Genomic DNA, 6,000 nt, shown 5'->3' on the forward strand with positions numbered 1-6,000 from the left:
TGTTACCTAAAAAAGAAACATAGAACCGTTGAAGGATGAAACAAAGGCGAAGGCTTGAACCAGATCACCAGGGCTTAGCAGTTTAGGAGTTGGAGCCTATCCAGGGCAGTTGGAACTTATCCAGGGCAGTGCTTCAGCGTAGTAGGTTTTAAAACTGTAAAAACGACCAACAGAGATGGAGAAACACTTACATCATGAGATTTGGAACAGAAAAGCAAAGGCGATTGCAAGCTGAAAGTCCACCAATGGGAAACAAGTAGGGCTGTTCATTGGTTGGTGTGGAGGTCATTTACCTCCAAACCAATCCAATCCAAATTTTACAAAATGCTTGCAAATTCATGGTACAAACCGACCCAACCCAATGGCATAAAACGTTGCATTGAGTCGGTCAGGTTACTCCATCCATTTTGAGCATTGAAAAAGTTAGACTGCAGTGCTTTTCAATTTTCTATTTCCATAATAAAAAATATATATATTAATCAATTATTTTTTATTCATGTTTTTATATGGTGTTCTTTTTGATAAAATCTAAATATTAAACCAAAAAAATACAATAATAATAATAAATTAATTCACCACACAATCATATTTAAAACGTACAATAAAATGATAATTAAATTTTAAAATAACAAAAAAATAATAAAATTAAAATATCATATTGCCTAAAATAGGCCTCCTTTACCCAAATAATAAAAGCACTACTAAGTCTACTATTTTTATAAATTCAACACTTCTAAATTCAGCAACTCTCGAATTGTTGGTTGATATAAATCTAAAAACTCTAGGAAAAAAAAAAGAATTAATTATGCATATATCAGTAAAGAAATCATAAAAATTCAATTATGAAAAATATTTTTGCATGCATATTTCTTCAAAGAATCATCTTTACATGTATGGATGCAAATTCCTTAAGAAACTAAATATGTTTTTCATTAAAATAGGTACTGCAAATTTCTTAAGAGCAAACTAAATATGTTTCTTCATTGAATTTCTTTTTATATTTTATCTATGCATTGCATACAAGCTATTCTACAGAAACAAAGATGAGAAAAAGGGCATGTGAATCAAAGAATGAGACATTAACAAGCATCCATGGATATCATCAATAGCAGATTAACTATAAGAAGACCACATTCATAGCACCTTTTTGCATTTTTTCTTGGTATTTCAGAAATTTTTAAAATGAAATTTTGATCATAATATACAGAATTAAAGACAGGCTGTGAACTAAGAAAACTGATTAGATGGGCCATTTAAATGATCAAATGCAACAAGGGAAATGGCCAAAACCTTCCTTGAGCTCCTGCTGCTACAAGCAATGCATGATATGGGTATATAGACAAGGTGATATGAATGAAACAACTTTTAGGCATCATAGATATGAGTATTCTCAAGTAACCAGCACATTCAATAAAATTAACATATTACGAACTTGAAGTGGAAAAGAGCAAGACCACACACACACCAAAAAAAACATACAAACTGCAAACAAATACTACAAGATGCTTTGACATGAAGATAGAATAGAAGATTGCAAGAATTGCACTAAATTCAAAAGACCCACATACCAACATGGTTAGACGCATGGACTACACCCACTCATTGAGCATGATGATGTTTGTTAAAATATCAAACATTACTAAAATATTATCCATTCTCTTATTCAGGAACTAAAAAAGAAGACAAATGAACATGTAGTCACAATTTCACACAAAGATTGGAGAAGCAAAAACAAATTCAAGCAGCATTTATGCATCAAATGAACATGATTCATGACATCACCCTGATGCTACTTTGCCTTTTGTAGCAGTTACAAATGCTCCATTACACTAAATGCAATTATAAGCAGAATTAGCAAATGCACTACACTAACACCACTACTTTGTTGACCTAGGTACAGGGATTTTCTTAATACAAATTCTAATTTATAGGCAGAATTAGCAAATGCAAAGAATTAGCCCTAATCATCAATGAATCATACAGATTAACCATAGAAGCAAACATAACAGCACCTGCAAGTCAGCCACAGTGTATCAAACATAATTGCTTCCATTAGCATACTAGGAAAAATTGTTACTTCTTTTAATCAGCTAAGTGAATGGTTATGAAAATTATAATAATTTTAAAACATAAGTAGAAAAATGGACTTATGCAGTGAAATACATCACTCTAAGCTTTGGTGCTGTGAAATGAACATAGAAAATTAGTGTTTTGCTATAAGCTTTGGTGCTTCATAATCACAACCAAGAATAGCACAACAATAAAGAAGTCACAATTACTGGGTCAGGACTCTTGTGTATTCTACTTCATCAAAGTTAACATGGTTATTTATATTATTTCCCAAATCAGGATTATCCAAACTTAACATGGTTACTAAAAAATATATGAGATGAAAGTAAATTAACAAGAAATTTCAATTCAGATGCAAACATGCAAACTATATAACATCTGAAAACTTTATCCAAATAACTGCAATCTCCGTAATTTAAAAGGAAACGAAATATTACCATGCATCTCTACCCAAATCACTGCAAACCACAATCAGTGACCCAAATAGTTGCAAACCCAAGAGCCCCTTTGAATACAACAAAAAGAAAAAAGAATAAAAGAAACAAGGATAGTAATCAACCAAGTACTGACCAAACTCCAAAGGAATGGATATTACCGTATTTGACAGAGTAGAGAAGGAAAGCAACAAGAAGAGAAAAAGGATAAAACTACCTATAAAGCGATCATCGGCGACCAAGGAAGTCTCTGGAGTGGAGCATCGGCCACAGGGAGTCGTCCATGGAGAACGTGAGATTGCAGACAATAGAGGTTCTAGGGTTAGAAACTTTTAATCAAGTGAAGACTAGATTAGGGATGGCAAAGGGTAGGTGCCCACGAATTTTAAGGTATTTGAATCTGAACCCCGCATAATATATGTGCTACTCGAACCCGTCCCGAATCCGATTACTAATACCCGCATACTACACAACCCAACCGAACCCATTATTTCATTATGCATTTTGGTTGGAAAAATGGACAAGAATATATTACCTGAACCCAACCCCAAACATTGCAAATTCAGTAACTAAACAACATAATACTAAATTTTAATCAAAGTTTTCATAATTCAAACAAACATAATACATAATATATAAAACATGAGAAAAATATCATCAAGTACATGCTAAATAATAACAAATTAAATAAAAAATTATAAAAACAAGAAGTTCAAAAAGACAACACTTCTAAAACAACTCATAGAAATAATCTTGAAACTCCAAAATCCCAAGGCATGATGAAAATTCCTTCAATAACTTCAAAAATAAATTATAAAAAAATTTTAGAATATTACACTTTATAAGACTATATATTATAATATTAACTATATATATATATATATATATATAATGGCTGAGTAACAAATGCAGCATCACTGCTAGCATAAAAACTCATCTCAAAATACCCTAAACACAAATAAAAAAGCAAAATCACAACGTTAATAAATCATAATTATAAGATTGAACATTTATTGCTCACCTTTGAAGCAAATAGACTACAATATCATGAAAATTATCAAATTTAATAACTTTAGATGCAAAAAGAATCTGAGAGCCCACACACAAAAATGCATGCACTAACTAAATTACCATAAGGTAAGACTATCAAATCCAATTAACTTAGTGTAAAATGCATCTGAAAACTCAACATGACATGGCAAACACTGCAGATGCAATATTTACCGAGGAAGCTATGCACTAAACATGAATCTATGCACATGCAGATGCTTGTACCAATTGCTACTATATTTTGGATAGGCTATTGAAAAAAATTACAGTTAACTCATTATAAAGAGATCTAAAGTCACCAAATCACAATATCACAGAGTAATTGGATTTCATAGTCTTATTTAAATTTTACAGTAAAAGCACCAAACACCTTAAAACCATAAAATCAGAATTCTAAGGTAACTAACCAGCGAGGAGCGGCGAGCTTGAGGTTGAAGGTCGTCTGTGAAGAAGCGAGAGCCAGGACTGAGATAAGAGAGAGGTTGAAGAAGATACTAAAAAACTGAAATGAGATTGAGACGATGCTGGCTATGGCAGAGGGGGAGGGCTTGTGGGTTGGGCGGCGTAAGATGAGACTTGAGAGGCTATTGGTTCAGAGAAATCGTGGCTTCAGAGGAAAGGAGGGCGACGGCTGGGCTGAAGCAAAAGAACGGATGGGATGAAGTAGGACTTCTCAAAACGACGTAGTTTAAGGTAAAATAGATGCCAAAAGCTATTTTTATAGGAAAAAAAAAAAGCGATGAATTAGGACTCCTCAAAACGACGTCGTTTAAGGTAAAATAGATACCAAAAGCTGCTTTTATAAGAAAAAAACTTTCTAAACCACAATATTAAAACTTAGTAAAGCTAATCATAATAAACTTAGTAAAAAACTTTTTAAATCATAATATTAAAAATTATAAAACTTAAGTTTATAATATAAAAAATTTCTAAATTATTTTTTATATTAATATGGTTTAATTTACTTTAATTATTTAAAAAAATTAAATTCTAAACTATTTTGAATTAACAAATTATCAATGAAAATTATATTATAATTTAACATATCATTCATCTATTATAATTTAACATATCATTGAAAGAGTATGGATAATTATAAAGAGAGTTTTAAATGTAGCATAGGGAGAGAACAATAATACATGAAATGAAATTAATATATAATACTAGGAGCGATAGATACATATAGAAAGTAATTACACATTGAAGGAGAGAGTTTTGAGGGGTTTAGATAGTTATGAGAGGGTTTTAAATATAGCATATAAAGAGAATAATAATACATATATATATATAGAGAGAGAGAGAGAAAGAGAGAGAGAGAGAGAGAGAGAGTAATAATACACGTAATGAAATAGATATATGGAGACGCTACAAGAAAAAAAGAGATTTGAAAATTATTATTCGATTTCAAATCAGTGAAAATCTGTTTCTAAATACATTTAGAAACCGATTTAAACTGAAATATTTAGTTTCCAATCCACATGTTTCTAAATTAATTAAAAATTGAATATGACTTTCGTTTCAACTTCTGAAATCATTTTAAAACCGATATTCTATTTCAAAATTTACAAACCACATTATTTCGGTTTCAAAATCCGTTTCAATTTAGAAACTAATATTTTCGGTTTCAATTTATTTGAAATGGATTTCTGTTTCTAATCAGTTTCTAAATTGTAAACAAAAAATAAAACACTTTTTAAAACCGAAACACATTCAATTTTTAAATAGAAATAGGAATTCCATTTCAAATCTGTTTGTAAAATTATTTTTAGTTTGAAATCGAATTCTGAGGTCAGTCGGCTATCTTTTAACTTAGCATACATGCATCTCCAATCTGATCCCATTTTGCTAACATCTGTGTAATAAGCAAGTAATATTAGGTTTGTTCATATCCTCAATCATGCGTTGAAAGGCAAGGCTCTAACCCAATCAGAATTGCATCGTCTCTGCCAATAACAGACAGATAATAACATGTCATATATTTGTAAAAATTATAGCAGCATGTCTCGTTAGTTCTCCAAGCGCACAACAGAAAGTCTGCACTCAGAGAACAATGAGAGATGTTACAAAATTTCTACAAATATATAATACATATTTATATCCATCCAATTCCTATGTAGAGCATACAATTCCAATTTGTCCAATAGGACAATCCATTGTCCACTAACATTAATTGTCAATAGGTCATTGGACGGGTTTTCTAAGATTATTATATGATAAATTTGATTAAAGAAACTATTATGATATATAGAAAATCTAGAATAATCTCTAACAAAATAAATAAATAAATAAATCTGGCAGAGTATCCCCTCAAAAATTGATATGCATGCATCTACAAATTAAAATGTCAAATGTAAACATTCATAAACTAACATTTTTTTCTATAGTATTTATTAGTTACCTGTGTGATACCGAAAGCAATGAAGAAAATAACGTAAGACAGTGATCA

The 6,000-nt window shown here is 30.8% G+C and overlaps 1 protein-coding gene across 2 annotated transcripts in view; it reads right to left on the reverse strand.

Moving 5' to 3' along the window:
• The window catches only part of LOC110637695 (calmodulin-interacting protein 111), a 30,451-nt gene extending 26,228 nt beyond the window's left edge, over nt 1–4,223 (reverse strand). The window contains exons 1-2 of one of the 2 annotated variants that reach the window (XM_021787962.2): nt 3,962–4,223; nt 7–154 (exon numbers count right to left, since the gene is read on the reverse strand). The gene's annotated coding sequence lies outside the window, so the exon portion shown is untranslated. The remainder of the gene's footprint in view (nt 1–6; nt 155–3,961) is intronic. The other variant, XM_021787972.2, reaches the window with a different exon arrangement.
• Nucleotides 4,224–6,000: the final 1,777 nt, after the last annotated feature.

Source organism: Hevea brasiliensis, chromosome 5 (assembly GCF_030052815.1).
Source record: "Hevea brasiliensis isolate MT/VB/25A 57/8 chromosome 5, ASM3005281v1, whole genome shotgun sequence".
Taxonomy (NCBI): domain Eukaryota; kingdom Viridiplantae; phylum Streptophyta; class Magnoliopsida; order Malpighiales; family Euphorbiaceae; genus Hevea; species Hevea brasiliensis.